This window comes from Saccopteryx leptura, chromosome 6 (genome assembly GCF_036850995.1).
Source record: "Saccopteryx leptura isolate mSacLep1 chromosome 6, mSacLep1_pri_phased_curated, whole genome shotgun sequence".
Taxonomy (NCBI): domain Eukaryota; kingdom Metazoa; phylum Chordata; class Mammalia; order Chiroptera; family Emballonuridae; genus Saccopteryx; species Saccopteryx leptura.
In genome coordinates, this window is record NC_089508.1 from 151,266,889 (window position 1) to 151,283,507 (window position 16,619).

Below are 16,619 nucleotides of genomic sequence, written 5' to 3' on the forward strand. Positions count from 1 at the left end.
CCATAAATGTCAACTCCAGGTTTTGTAGACTGGAGGACTAGTGAACATGCTATGTACCCACCTCAACGAGGGTGTTCTGATTTGATTCCTGGAGATGTCAGTCAGTTACTTAGGCAACAAGACCCTAATATACCTGTGCAAATTCACTGCAGATACTTCTCCTAATTACTTTCTCCTTCCTTTCTGCTTCTTCCTCATTTAACTATCAGAAGAATTTAACTCCATGCTTAATTTATATATGTTACTAGTCGAGATTATTCTGCGACCATGTTTGCTTTCGTACACTACTACTCTTAGTCTTAGGTATTAATATTAAAAATTACTATTAAAGTTGTGTTGTGTGTGTGTGTGTGTGTATATATATATATATATATATATATATATATATATATATATGCAGAGACAGAGAGAGAGTCAGAAAGAGGGACAGAAAGGGACAGACAAGAAGGGAGAGAGATGAGAAGCATCAATTCTTTGTTGCGACACCTTAGTTGTTCATGGATTGCTTTCTCATATGTGCCTTGACCAGAGGGGGTGGCTCCAACATAGCGAGTGACTCCTTACTCAAGCCAGTGACCTTGGGTTCAAGCCAGAGACCTTGGGCTTCAAGCCAGCAACCTTTGGGCTTAACTCAGCGACCCTGTGCTCAAGCTGGTGAGCCCACACTCAAGGCAGCGACCTCGGGGTTTCAAACCAGTCTGACGCTCTATTCACTGTGCCACAGCCTGGTCAGGCTAAAGTTATATTTTTAATAGAATTTATTTTTTAGAACTGTTTAAATTTACAGAAAAACTGAGGAAGTTATTAAAGCTATGTTTGGAACTATTCAGCACTTCTTTGTGCTGGAAATTCCCACTTTCTTGACTCCACCCTAAATATTTTTGGAGATATTTAAACACAGTTCAGTTTTCTAATTCTCCACTTAATTTTGAAATGCAGTAATGGTCAAAAGATATCAAGAAATGAAGTTGAGTAAAGATATGGGACAATCTCATAGAATGTAGCTTTCCATTTATGAAGTCTAAAGTGGAGAAAATTTTAAAACATTTTATTTTTTTATAACATTTATTTATTTTTATTTTTTTTAAGACTTTATTTATTTAGTCATTTTAGAGAGGACAGAGAGAGAGAGAGATAAGGGAGGAGCAGGAAGCATCAACTTCCATATGTGCCTTGACCAGGCAAGCCCAGGGTTTTGAACCAGCAACCTCAGCATTCCAGGTCGATGCTTTATCTACTGCGCCACCACAGGTTAGGCCTTAAAACATTTTTAATGGAAAATTTCAAGCATACACTGAGTAGAAAGAATAATGTAATGCAACCTTATATACCAACTCCCGAACTTCAATCGTACCAACGTGTAGTAAGTCTGGTTTCATCTACATTCTTTATTCTTCCCCACATGTTATAATGTTATATAATTTTATATGTAAATAATTCACTATATTAACCTCTTTTTTAAATTTAGACCTATTAAAATTTTTATTTTATTTTTTTATTTTTTGGGTTCTTTTTTTTTTTTTTTTTTTTTTTGTATTTTTCTGAAGCTGGAAACGGGGAGAGACAGTCAGACAGACTCCCGCATGCGCCCGACCGGGATCCACCTGGCACGCCCACCAGGGGCCACGCTCTGCCCACCAGGGGGCGATGCTCTGCCGCGACCAGAGCCACTCTAGCGCCTGGGGCAGAGGCCAAGGAGCCATCCCCAGCGCCCGGGCCATCTTTGCTCCAATGGAGCCTTGGCTGCAGGAGGGGAAGAGAGAGACAGAGAGGAAGGAGGGGGGGCGTGGAGAAGCAAATGGGCGCCTCTCCTATGTGCCCTGGCCGGGAATTGAACCTGGGTCCCCCGCATGCCAGGCCGATGCTCTACCGCTGAGTCAACCGGCCAGGGCCAAAATTTTTATTTTTTAATTACAGTTGATATACAATATTATATTAGTTTCAGGTATACAATAGAGTGATTAGACATTTATATACCTTGTGAAGTGATCATCCCAATAAGTCTGGTACACATCTGACACCATACAGTTATTACGATATTATTGACTATATTCCCTATGCTGAACTTTACATTCCCATGACTTTTTTTTTTATTTAGAAAATTAAATTTAACAGGATGACATTGATCAATAAGAGTACATAGGTTTCAGGTAAATGTTTCTATAGCATTTGAGCTGTTGATTATATTGTATACCCATCACCCAAAGTCAAATTATTTTGTGTCACTTTATATTTGTCCCTCTGCACTCCCTTCCTCTCATCCCTTTCCCCATAGCCCCTGCCCTTTGGTAACTAGGTCAGTTTAATCTATGTTCATGAGTCTCAGTTTTATAACCCACCTATGTGTGAAATCATATAGTTCTTAGCTTTTTCTGATTTACTTATGTCACTCAGTATAATGATATCTTTTTATTTATTTATTCATTTTTAAAGAGGGAGGAGGGAGAGAGAGAGAGAGAGAGAGAGAGAGAGAGAGAGAGAGAAGAGGGAGGAGCAGGAAGCATCAACTCCCATATGTGCCTTGACCATGCAAGCCTGGATTTTGAACTAGCAACCTCAGCGTTCCAGGTCAATATGCTTTATCCACTGCGCCACCACAGGCTGTACCACTTCTTTAGCTATTCATCTATCAATGAACATTTAGGTTACTTTCATATCCTGACTATTGTAAATAATGTTGCAGTAAACGCAGGGGTGTGTATATCTTTTAAATTTAGTGTTTTGGATTTCTTCAGGTAAATACTCAGCAGTGGAATTGCTGGGTCATATGGTAGTTCTATTTTTTATTTTTTGAGGAACTTCCATATGTTTTCCATAGTAGCTGCATCAATTTACAATCCCACCAGCAGTACATAAGTGTTCTCTTTTCTTCACATCCTCACCAACACTTGTTTGCTGATTTATTTATTTATTTATTTTTGTATTTTTCTGAAGCTGGAAACAGGGAGAGACAGTCAGACAGACTCCCGCATGTGCCCGACTGGGATCCACCCGGCACACCTACCAGGGGCGACGCTCTGCCCACCAGGGGGCGATGCTCTGCCCCTCCGGGGCATCGCTCTGCCTCGACCAGAGCCCCTCTAGCGCCTGGGGCAGAGGCCAAGGAGCCATCCCCAGCGCCCGGGCCATCTTTGCTCCAATGGAGCCTTGGCTGCGGGAGGGGAAGAGAGAGACAGAGAGGAAGGAGGGGGTGGGGGTGGAGAAGCAAATGGGCGCTTCTCCTATGTGCCCTGGCTGGGAATCGAACCCGGGTCCCCCGCACGCCAGGCCGACGCTCTACCGCTGGGCCAACCGGCCAGGGCCTGTTTGCTGATTTATTGATGATGATAGCCATTCTAGCAGGTATAAAGTAATAGCTCATTGTAGTTTTAATTTGCATTTCCCTAAAGACCAGTGATGTTGAGCATTTTTGCATATATCTACTGGCCATCTGCAGGTTTTCTTGGAAGAAACATCTATTCGGGTCCTCTGCCCACTTTTTCCCATCTAAGTACTAACCAGGCCCGACCCTGCTTAGCTTCCGAGATCAGACGAGATCGGGCGCGTTCAGGGTGGTATGGCCGTAGACCTCTGCCCACTTTTTAATTGGACTATTTGGGGTTTTTTGGGGTTTAGTTGTATGAGTTCTTTGTAAATTTTGAATATTAACCCCATATCAAGATATATCATTTGTGAATATCTTCTCCCATTTAGTAGGTTATCTTCTAATTTTGTTGATGGTTTCCTTTGCTGTGCAAAAACTTTTTTTTGTTTGTTTTTTTTTTCAGGGTTTTTATTTGTTTGTTTGTTTGTTTTTTTGTATTTTTCTGAAGCTGGAAACGGGGAGAGACAGTCAGACAGACTCCCGCATGCACCCGACCGGGATCCACCCGGCACGCCCACCAGGGGCATCGCTCTGCCGCGACCAGAGCCACTCTAGCGCCTGGGGCAGAGGCCAAGGAGCCATCCCCAGCGCCCGGGCCATCTTTTGCTCCAATGGAGCCTTGGCTGCGGGAGGGGAAGAGAGAGACAGAGAGGAAGGAGGGGGGGGAGGGGTGGAGAAGCAGATGGGTGCCTCTCCTGTGTACCCTGGCCGGGAATCGAACCCGGGACTTCCGCACGCCAGGCCGACGCTCTACCACTGAGCCAACTGGCCAGGGCCTGCTGTGCAAAAACTTTTTAGTTTGATGTAATCCTATTTGTTTATTTTTTCTCTTGTTTCTCTTGCCCAAAAAAGACATGTCCAAAAAAATATTACTAAAAGGGATGTCAGAGAGTTTACTGCCTACGCTTTCTTCTAGGAGTTTTATGATTTCAGTTCTTATATTTAAGTCTTTAAACCATTTTGAATGTATTCTTGTATACGATGATGTAAGAAAACAATCAAGTTTCATTCTTTTCCATGTATTCGTCCAGTTTTCCCAACACCATTTACTTTTATTTTTTTTATTTTTTTAAGAGGTTTTATTTTTTTTAAAGACTTTATTTATTCATTTTAGACAGGAGAGAGAGGGAGAAAGAAAGAGAGAGAGAGAGAGAGAGAGAGAGAGAGAGAGGAGGAGCAGAAAGCATCAACTCCCATATGTGCCTTGACCAGGCAAGCCCAGGCTTTTGAACTGGCGACCTCAGCATTCCAGGTCGACGCTTTATCCACTGCGCCACTACAGGTCAGGCTACTTTTATTTTTTTATTTAGAGAGAGGCAGGGAGAGACAGAGAGACAGGAATATTGAGCTGTTCCTGTATGTGCCCTGAGAACCAATAACCTTTGCACTTCTGGACGATGCTCCAAACAACTGAGCTATCAGGCCAGTGCTTTTAAACACCATTTACTGAAGAGACTGTCTTTGCTCCATTGTATATTCTTGCCTACATTGTCATAGTTTAATTGACTGTACAGGTGTGGGTTTATTTTTAGGCTTTTTATTTTGTCACATTGATCTATGTGTCTTGATCTATGTGTCTGTTTTTTGTGTGTGTGTTTTTTGTATGTTTTTACAGAGACAGAGAGAGGGAAGAGATAAGAACAGACTGACAGGAATGGAGAGAGATGAGAAGTATCAATTATTAGTTTTTCGTTGACACCTTAGTTGTTCATTGATTGCTTTTTCATATGTGCCATGACCGCGGGCCTTCAGTGGACCGAGTAACCCCTTGCTCAAGCCAGTGACCTTGGGTCCAAGCTGGCAAGCCTTTGCCCAACCAGATGAGCCCACGCTCAAGCTGGCGACCTCGGGGTCTTGAACCTGGGTCCTCCGCATCCTAGTCCAATGCTCTATCCACTGCGCCACTGCTTGGTCAGACGATCTATGTGTCTGTTTTAACGACAGTACCATGCTGAGTTATTTTTGTTGTTGTTGTTGTTTATTAATGTTAGAATGAGACAGGGTGCCTGACCTGTGATGGTGCAGTGGATAAATCGTTGACCTGGAAATGCTGAGGTTGCCGGTTCAAAACCCTGTGCTTGCCTGGTCAAGGTACATATGAGAGTTGATGCTTCCTGCTCTTCCTCCCCTTCTCTCTCTCTCTTCTCTCTACAATGAATAAATCAGATCTTAAAAAAAATTGTTTTAAAAAGAGAGAAACATCAATTTGTTGTTCTACTTATTTATGCATTCATTAGTTGATTCTTTTTTAAAGTTTATTTATTGATTTTAAAGAGATAGGAAGGGAGAGAGAGAGAGAGACAAAGACAGAAACAACAATTAGTTCCTGTATGTGTCCTGATCAGGGATTGAACCCACAACCATGGTGTACCAGGATGATGCTCTAACCAACAAAGCTACCCAGCCAGGGCCCAGTACCATGCTGTTTTGATTACTATAGTCTTATAGGAGAGGTTGATATAACTTTCTTGATACCTCCTTCTTTCTCAGGATTGCTTTGGCTATACTGGATCCTGTGTGGTTTCATATAAATTTTAGGTTTATTTGTTCTAGTTCCATGAAAAATACCATTGGTATTTTTATAGAGATTGGATTGAATCTGTAGATTTCTTTGGGCAATATGGACATTTTAATGATGTTGATTCTTCTTATCCATGAGCACGATTTAGCCTTCTATTTATTTGTATCTTCTTCAATTTCTTCACTATCTTATAGTTTTCTGAATATAGATCTTTTACCTCCTTGGTTAAATTTTTTTTTTTTTTTTGTATTTTTCTGAAGCTGGAAACGGGGAGAGACAGTCAGACAGACTCCCGCATGCGCCCGAACGGGATCCACCCGGCACGCCCACCAGGGGCGATGCTCTGCCCCTCTGGGGCGTTGCTCTGCCGAGACCAGAGCCACTCCAGCGCCTGGGGCAGAGGCCAAGGAGCCATCCCCAGCGCCCGGGCCATCTTTGCTCCAATGGAGCCTCGGCTGCGGGAGGGGAAGAGAGAGATAGAAAGGAAGGGGGGGGGTGGAGAAGCAAATGGGCGCTTCTCCTATGTGCCCTGGCCGGGAATCGAACCCGGGTCCCCCGCACGCCAGGCCGACACTCTACCGCTGAGCCAACCGGCCAGGGCTCCTTGGTTAAATTTATTCCCAGGTATTTTATTCTTTTTGATCCAATTGTAAATGGGATTGTTTTCTTGACTTTTCTTTCTGTTAGTTCATTATTTGTACATAAAAATGCACCCTATTTCTGAATATTAATTTTTTCTTCTACTACATTACTGTCCTGTTTTCCTCTAAGAGTTTTACTGCTTTAGGTCTTACAGTTAGGTCATGGATCCATCCTGAGTTAATTTTTTTATGTGTGTTTGTAAGAGTTGGGGTGATACAGAGACAGACTCCTGCATGCCCCCCGACTGGGATCCACCCAGCAACCCCCGTCTGGAGCCGATGCTCTACCCATTTGGGGCCCAAGCTTGCAACAGAGCTATTTTTAGAGCCTAAGATGCAAGCTCCACAGAGCCAACCTCAGCGCCTGGGTGATGTCAGAGAGGAAGAGAGAGAGAGGGAGTGAGAGAGAGAGAGAGAGAGAGAGAAGGGGAGGGGAAGGGGTGGAGAAGCAGATGGTCTCTTCTTTTGTGTGCCCGGACTGGGAATCGAACCTGGGACATCCACACACCAGGTCAATGCTCTACTGCTGAGCCAACTGGCCAGGGCCAGAGTTAATTTTATATGTGGTATAAAGTACAGGTCCAACTCCATTCTTTCCTTATGGATATCTAGCTTTCCCCATATCATTTGCTTGTTTGTCTGTTTGTTTGTTTTATTGATTGATTTTTAGATAGAAGAGAGAAAGAGAAAAAGGGGAGAGAAATGGGAAGCTTCAGCTCATAGTAGTTGCTTCCCATATGTGCCTTGACCAGGCAAGCCCAGGTTTTTGAACTGGCAACCTCAGCATTCCAGGTTAATGCTTTATCCACTGCGCCACCACAGGTCAGACCCCATATCATTTGTTAAAAACTTTTCTTTACCTATTGCATGATCTTGGAACCTTTGTCAAAAAAATGATTTGACCAAAAAAGGGTTTCTTCCGGGGCTCTTTATTTCTTTGGTCTATAGGACTGTCTTTATGCTAGTACCACATGGTTTTGATTGCAGTAAATTTTTTTTTTTTTTCTGAAGCTGGAAACAGGGAGAGACAGTCAGACAGACTCCCGCATGCGCCCGACCGGGATCCACCTGGCACGCCCACCAGGGGCGAAGCTCTGCCCACCAGGGGGCGATGCTCTGCCCCTCCGGGGCATCGCTCTGCTGCGACCAGAGCCACTTTAGCACCTGGGGCAGAGGCCAAGGAGCCATCCCCAGCGCCCGGGCCATCTTTGCTCCAATGGAGCCTTGGCTGCGGGAGGGGAAGAGAGAGACAGAGAGGAAGGAGGGAGTGGGGGTGGAGAAGCAAATGGGCGCTTCTCCTATGTGCCCTGGCTGGGAATCGAACCCGGGTCCCCCGCACGCCAGGCCGACGCTCTACTGCTGAGCCAATCGGTCAAGGCGATTGCAGTAAATTTGCAGCAAATTTTAAAATCAAAATGTGTGACTCCTCCAGTTTCATTCTTCTTTTTTAAGATCACTCTGGCTATTTGAAGTCCCTTGGGATTTCAAATAAATTTTAGGATGATTTTTTAAAATTTCTGTCAAATATGTCATTGGAATTTTATAGGGGTTGCAGTAAATCTGTAGATTGTTTTTGGGTAATGTTGACGTTTTAACAATATAGAGTCTTCCAGTTCATAAACATTAGATGTCCTTTCATTTATGTAGGTCTTATTTCACCTCTTTCAGCAATGTTTTGTAGTTTTCAATGTACAACTCTTCCATCTCCTTGATTAAGTTAATCCCTAAGTATTTTATTCTTTTTGGTGCAATTGTACCTAAAATTATTTTCTTTTTAATTTCTATTTATTGATTTTAGAAAGAAACATCAAAAGCAAAACATCAATTTGTTTTTCCACTTATTTATGCATTCATTGATTGATTCTTGTGTATGTGAGTGTGTGTGTATGTGACTATGTGTGTGTATTTTGAGAGGATGAGAGGGAGAGAGAGAGGCAGGAAGGGAGATAAGAAGCATCAACTCATAGTTCATCACTTTACTTGTTCATTGATTGCTTCTCATATGTACCTTAACTAGGGGCTCAAGTCGAGCCAGTGACTCCTTACTCAAGCCAGTGGCTCCATGCTCAAGCTGGCAAGCCTGCACTCAAGCTGGTGACCTTGGGGTTTCGAACCTGGGTCCTCAGTGTCCCAGGTCAATACTCTAAGCACTGTGCAACCACTGGTCAGGCTTCATTGGTTGATTCTTTTTTTTAAGTGAAAGGAGGGAAGATAGAGAGACAGACTCCTGCATGTGCCCAGAACAGGATCCACTCAGCAACCCTTATCTGGGGCCAATGCTTGAATCAGCCGAGTTATTTTCAGTGCCCAGGGCTGACAACTAATCAAATCAATCCAGTCATTGGCTGAAAGAGGGGAAGAGAAAGAGAAGAGGGAGAGGGAGAAGGAGAAGGAGAGGGAGAGGGAGAGGGAGAGGGAGAGGGGGAGGGGGAGGGGGAGGGGAGGGGGAGGGGGAGGGGGAGGGAGAGAAGCAGATGGTCACTTTTCATGTGTGCCCTGACTAGAAATTGAACCTGGGATGTCTGCAAACTGGGCCACGCTCTATCCACTGAGCCAACAGGCCAGGGCCTTTTTTTTCCATTGATTTCAGTGAGACAGGAAGTGGGGTATGGAGAGAAAGAGCTGTTCCTATAAGTGCCCTGACTGGGGATGGAACTGGCAACCTCTGCACTTCCAGATGATGCTCTAACCAACTGAGCCATCCAGCCAGGGTCATTGGTTGATTCTTATATATGCCCTGACTAGGGATCGAACCCACAACCTTGGCATATTGGAATGATGGTCTAACTAACTGAGCTACCCAGCCAGGGGTTGAATTTTTACTTTTTTTTTTTTTTTTTTTTAGTGAGAGAGATAGAGAGAGGAACAAACAGGAAGAAGGTTGAGAAGCATCAACTCATAGTTGCATCACTTTAGTTGTTCATTGATTGCTTTCTCATATGTGCTTTGACCAGGGGGCTCCAGCTGAGCCAATGACCTCTTGCTCAACCCAGCAACCTTGGGGTCAAGCCAGAGACCTTGGGCTTCAAGTCAGCAACCTTTGGGCTCAAGCCAGTGACCATGGGGTCATGTCTATGATCCCATGCTCAAGCCAGCAACCCTGTGCTCAAGCTGGTGAGCCTGTGCTCAAGCCAGAAACCTCAGGGTTTCGAACCTGGGTCCTTTGCATCCCAGTCCAATGCTCTATCCACTGTGCCACTGCTTGGTGATGCTGAATTATTTTCCTAATTTCCTTTCCAAATTGTTCATTGTAGTATAAAGAAATGCAAATGAAATTCATGTTTGACTTTGTATCCTGTTACTTTATTAAATTCATTTATTAATTCTAACAGTATTTTTGTGAACTCTTTAAGGTTTTTTACATATAAAATCATATTATGGCCCTGGCTGGTTGGCTCAGTTACTAGAGCATCAGCCCGGCATATGAATGTCCAGGTTTGATTCTTGATCAGGGCACACAAAAGAAGTGACCATTTGCTTCTCTCTCCCTCCCTACTCCTTCTCTCTCTCTTCTCCTCCTACAGCCAGTGGCTTGACTTGTTCAAGCATTGGTCCCAGCCGCTGAGGATAGCTCAGTTTAGCATGTCAGACTCAGGTGCTAAAAATAGCTTGGTTGATTCACGCATTGGCCCTAGACAGGGTGGATCCTGGTCAAGGATAATGCAAGAGTCTGTCTCACTATCTCCCCTTCTCTCACAAAAAAAAAAAAAAAAAAAGAAAGAAAGAAAAAAATCATGTTATTATATGCAAATTATTTGGCCAAAGATTCAAGGGCAATTTCTATGTGTATTTCTGAAAGTCTTGCCCTGCCTAGCTCCCTCTTCTCCAGTATTCTGTCTTGTGAATCCTAGCCACTTACACCTCCCTGAACTCCTATTTGTCTCTTTGACACTTGAGACCATTGGGCTCTGTTAGGGTTGCCTTTTCCTATGCAGCAGTTTAGACATGTCCTCAGGTAGAAAGCCTGTAGAATCATAAGGCTTATTTGTTTGTTTCTCTTCTCTCAAGAATCACAAAACTATGCTGCCTATTGTTAGCCTTAAAATAATTACATTACATATTTTTTCCAGTTTTCTAGTTGTTTACAATGGGAAGGTAATTTTGAACCTTGTTACTTCTTCGTGGCCAGTAGAAAAATCTCCTCTTAATCTTTTTTCTTCTTAAAAAATGTGTTTTGGCCTAACCAGTGGTAGCACAGTTGAAAGAGCATCAACCTGGGACACTGAGGTCCCAGGTTCAAACCCTCAAGGTTGCCAGCTTGAGCACAGGGTCACCGGCTTGAGTGTGGTATCATCAGCATGATCCTGTGGTCACTGGCTTGAGCCCAAAGGTTGCTGACTTGAAGCCCAAGGTCTGTCTTGTAGCCCAAGGTCACTGGCTTGGCTGGAGCTCCCCAGTCAAGGCACGTATGAGAAGCAATCAATGAACAACTGAAGTGCTGCAACTATGAATTCATGCTTCTCATCTCTCTCCCTTTTTGTCAGTGTCTCTTTCTCACTAAAGAAAGAAAAGAAAAGAATCTAAAAGAAAAATGTGTTTGTGAAGGATAAATATCACTGCTTACAAAAAGCAGAGTTAAAATTCATTAGAGATGTACTCCTGTGAGAGTTACTGGACTTGTTGACACTGGGCAGAGACATTGCTTTGAACAAATTTTTTTTTTCTCATAAGGGACAGAGGCCTGACCTGTGGTGGCGCAGTGGATAAAGCATCGACCTGGAAATGCTGAGGTCGCCAGTTCGAAACCCTGGGCTTGCCTGGTCAAGGCACATATGGGAGTTGATGCTTCCAGCTCCTCCCCCCTTCTCTCTCTCTGTCTCTCTCTCCTCTGTCTCTCTCCTCTCTAAAAATGTATAAAAAAAAATAAAATAAAAAGTTAAAAAAAAAAATAAGGGACAGAGGAGGACATTCTGGCTGATACATCCCCAAAGATAGAGATGGTATTCAGAAGTTCCTGGCATCCTTGGTGCTATGGCTGGTGCTGGATGGGGCACAGGATCCCTGAGGGTCATGGAAGAAAGATGCCTCCACCATAGTTGTTTTGTTTTGTATTTAAGATTTTATTTATTGATTTTTAGAAAGAGGAAAGATTAAAAGGCTGGGGAGAGGATCAGGAAGCAACTCACAGTTGCTTCTCACATGTGCCTTGATGGGGCAAGCCTGGGGTTTTAAACCGGTGACCTCAGCATTCCAGGTTGATGCTTTAACCTGGCTTTAACTGTGCCACCACAGGTTAGGCTACTATAGTTGTTGATTTTCACAATATTCCTAGGACATCTGTCTCTGTCTCTGAACTGCCTGTTTCTGCCTAGAGGATTCAGGCCCTCAGAGGCCACATGAATCCTCTCTAGGGACATCTAACTAAAGGATATACTTTCTCGAGACTTTCTCCTTATGCTCAAACATGAACTTCACATTTTCTCCTCTAAAATCTTCCCAATGTCTTTCTTGTTCTCCTGACTTTTAGCATCTTTACTGCCTAGAAAGGTAGCCCTGCTTTCCCCTGGGGCTCTGCATAGAAGCTACTCTGACAGTCTGTATTCAGGAAATGGGTTTGGCCCTGACTGGGTAGCCCAGTTGGTTAGAGCATGGTATCAATAGTCAAGGTTCCAGGTTCAGTCCCCAGTCAGGGCACATGCAAGAATCAACCAATGAATGCAAGAATAAGTGGAACAACAAACTGATGTTTCTCTCTCTCTCTCTCTCTCTCTCATCAATCAACAAATAAAATTTAAAAGAAAAAAAAGATGTGTTTGCCCTTTGTCTTTTCTGCAGGGTAAAAGTCAGTGAAACAGCCTGACCTGTGGTGGCGCAGTGGATAAAGCATCGACCTGGAATGCTGAGGTCGCCGGTTCAAAACCCTGGGCTTGCCTGGTCAAGACACATATGGGAGTTGATGCTTCCTGCTCCTCCCCCTGTTCTCTATCTCTCCCCCGCCCCTCTCTAATAAAAATGAATAAATAAAAGTCAGTGAAACAAACTAAACCTTGGCTCTAAATTAGCATTTTGAGGAGCCTTTCCTTGGTGTGATGTGAACTAGAGTGCTTCCCTTACTATGGCCTCTGTTAATGTCCTGTCCTGAGCAAGAAAATGGTCTCTAGAAGTAGTTCTCAACCTTTTTACACTTGGGAGACCAGTGAAAATAGGAGAATTATTTCAGGGACTGCTAGGGCAGAAATCACACTGAGCATAAGTGAATCTTTGGGTCTATAAGATCATTGGGTCTATAATCTTCATATAACATTGGGTGGTTAGCTCTTTCACAGACCAGCACTAAATTTCTGGCAGACCAGCCCACAGGCAGTTGAAAAGCACTGCTCTATAGTAAGGGAGATCCATACCCTACTCCTCCTTATAGTTCTCCTGGTTTGGGGGTCTCTTGGGACCTCAATCTCTACATGTGTAGTTAAATTTAACTTTGGGGACCTTCCTAACTAATAGGCTTTAAGGATGTTTCTCTTCCAAATCTTTTGACACACACACACCCCTTTTTTCTTCCAACTTGTTGTTGTTAAGGAAAACCTATTGTTCTGTAGAGTTTCTCTCTGGTCACATTCCTGCATTGGCATTTCATATGCTCTTTGGAATCTTTACTATTTCCTATAAATTGGTAGTCAGTTCTAGAGTAGTGGTTTTAAACTAGGATTGAGACCTGGGGCCAACACCATTTGGCAAAATTTAGGCACGTGTGTGTGTGTGTGTGTGTGCGCGTGCGTGCACGCACGTGTGTTTAGAGATTTTTTTTTTTTTTTTTTTTACAGAGACAGAGACAGGGACAGACAAACAGGAACGGAGAGATGAGAAGCATTAATCATTAGTTTCTCATTGCGCATTGCAACACCTTAATTGTTCATTGATTGCCTTCTCATATGTGCCTTAACCACGGGCCTTCAGCAGACTGAGTAACCCCTTGCTAGAGCCAGCGACCTTGGGCTCAAGCTGGTGAGCTTTTTTGCTCAAACCAGATGAGCCCTCGCTCAAGCTGGCGACCTCAGGGTCTCGAACCCGGGTCTTCCGCATCCCAGTCCGATGCTCTCTCCACTGCGCCACCGCCCGGTCAGGCTAGAGATCTTTTTGTATTCTCACAATTTGCAGGGGTGCTATTAACATATAGTGGGTAGCAGGCAGGGATGCTGCTTAACATCATAAAATGCATAGGACAGCCCCTCATAAAAAAGAATTATCCTTCCCAAAATGTCAGTAATGCCCAAGTTGAAAAACCCTGGTCTACAAACTTGATCAGATTCCAGGTGAATCTTTCACAGCAATGTTCCATTCATGGTGCTGGGTTAAGATGACAATACAGCCCAAAATGGTCTACAGATTCAATGCAATCTCTATCAAAATCCCAATGACCATTTTTGCAGAATTGGAAATGTTGACTCTAAAATTCATATGGAATCTCAAGGAACCATAAACAGTTAAAACAATTTGACAAAGAAAGATTAAACTTGAAGGACTTACACTTCCTAATTTCAAGATCTACTACACAGTTCCAGTAATCAAGAGTATGGATGGCCTAACCTGTAGTAGCGCAGTGGATAAAGCGTCAACCTGGAAATGCTGAGGTCGCCGGTTCGAAACCCTGGGCTTGCCTGGTCAAGGCACATATGGGAGTTGATGCTTCCTGCTCCTCCTCCCTTCTCTCTCTCTCTCTTCTTTCTAAAATGAATAAAAAATAAAAAAATAAAAAAATAAAAAGAGTATGGTACTACCTGACCAGTGGTGGCGCAATGAATAGAGCATCAGCTTGGGATGCTGAGGACCCAGGTTTGAAACTCTGAAGTCACTGGCTTGAGTACAGGCTCCCCAGCTTGAGTGCAGGGTTGCTGGCTTGAACATGGGATCATCAACATGACCTCACGGTTGCTGGCTTGATCCCAAAGGTTGCTGATTGAAGCCTAAGGCCACTAGCTTGAGCCCAAGGTCACTGGCTTGAGATCAGGGGGTCACTGGCTCAGCTGGAGCCCCCCGGTCAAGGCACATATGAGAAGCAATCAATGAACAACTAAAGTGCTGCAACCATGAGTTGATGCTTCTCATCTCTCTCTCTTCCAGTCTGTCTGTCTGTCTGTCTTTCTCACTCACTAAAAGAAAAAAAAAAAAGAATGTAGTACCCTCATAAAGATAGAGATAAATCAGAGGGCTAGTATTGAAAGACTAGCCTCTTCAACAAGTGTTGCTAGGACAACTGAATATGCACATGACAAAGAATGAAGTTATACACTTGCCTCACATCATATATAAAAATTAAATCAAAATATATCAAAGACTTAAATTTAAGACTTAAAACTATAAAACTCTTAAAACATAAGTGTAAATCTTCATAACTTCGTCCTAACCAGTGGTGGTGCAGGAGATAGAGTGTCAGCCTAGGCTGCTGAGGTCCCAGGTTCAAAACCCTAAGGTCATCAACTTGAGTGTAGGCTCACCAGCTGAAGCATGGGATCAGCAATATGATCCCGTAGTTACTGGACTGAGCCCAAAGGTTACTGGCTCAACTGGAGCCTCCTCATCAAGGCACATATGAGAAACAATCAGTGAACAACTAAAGTGACTCAACTATGAGTTAATGCTTCTTATTTCTCTCCCTTCCTCTATCTCTCTTTCACTTAAAAAAAAATCTTCATAACCTTGGATGTGGCAATAGATTCATAGAGATGACACCAAAATATAAGCAACAACAAAAAATAATTGGTAAATTGGATTTTATCAAAATATAAAACTATTACACACCAAAGGACACTATCAAAATAGAGAAATGGCCTGATCAGGCAGTGGTGCAGTGGAATGAGCATCAAACTGGGACACGGAGGACCCAGGTTAGAGACCCCAAGGTCGCCAGCTTGAGCGCGGGCTCATCTGGTTTGAGCAAAGCTCACCAGCTTGGACCCAAGGTCGCTGGCTTGAGCAAGGGGTTACTTGGTCTGCTATAGCCCCACAGTCAAGGCACTTATGAGGAATCAATCAATGAACAACTAAGGTGTCGCAACAAAAAACTAATGATTGATGCTTCTCATCTTTCTTCGTTCCTGTCTGTCTGTCCCTATCTATCCCCCTCTCTGACTTTCTCTGTCTCTGTAAAAAAAAAAAAAAAAAAAAAAGGGAAATGACAACCTGCAAGATGGGAGAAAATATCTGCAAATTATATATATATAATAATTATATATATATAAAGGATCTAGTATCCAGAATATATAGTGAACTCTTACAAATTCAACAACTAAAAGACAATCCAATTTAAAAAATGAGCTAAGTACTTGAATGGACATTTCTCCAAAGAAGATATACAAATGACCAGCAATCACATGAAAACATACTCAGTATCATTAGTTATTAGGGAAATGCAAGTTGAAACCACAATGAGATGCCACTTTACACCCACTAGAGAGGCTATAATTTTTTGTAAAAGGATAAATCAGTGTTGCCCAGAATGTTGTAAAATTAGAACTCCCTACCTGGCTAGTGGACTGTAAAATGGTGCAGCCTTTGCGGAAAACTGTTTGGTGTTTCTTCAAAATACAGTGTGTCCATAAAGTCATGGTGCACTTTTGACCGGTCACAAGAAAGCAACAAAAGACGATAGAAATGTGAAATCTGCACCAAATAAAAGGAAAACTCTCCCAATTTCATACCTATTCAGTGCAGTTCGATGTGGGCTCACGCACAGATTTTTTAGGGCTCCTTAGGTAGCTATCCCGTGTAGCCTCTACAGACTCGCCACTGACTGATGGCCTACCAGAACGGGGTTTCTCCACCAAACTGTCGGTTTCCTTCAACTGCTTATCCCACCAAGGAATGTTATTCCTATGTGGTGGCGCTTCGTTATAAACGGGCCGATATTCACGTTGCCCTTTGGTCACAGATTTGAATTTAGCAAGCCACAGAACACACTGAACTTTCCTCTGTACCGTCCACATCTCAACTGGCATGGCCGTGGGCTGCTCCGCTGTATACACGGTATTATGTTATCATCTGCGCATGCACACATGCTGCCACATCATCCTACAGAAACTGAGAGGGTTTTCCTTTTATTTGGTGCAGATTTCACATTTCTATCATCTTTTGTTGCTTTCCTGTGACAGGTCAAAAG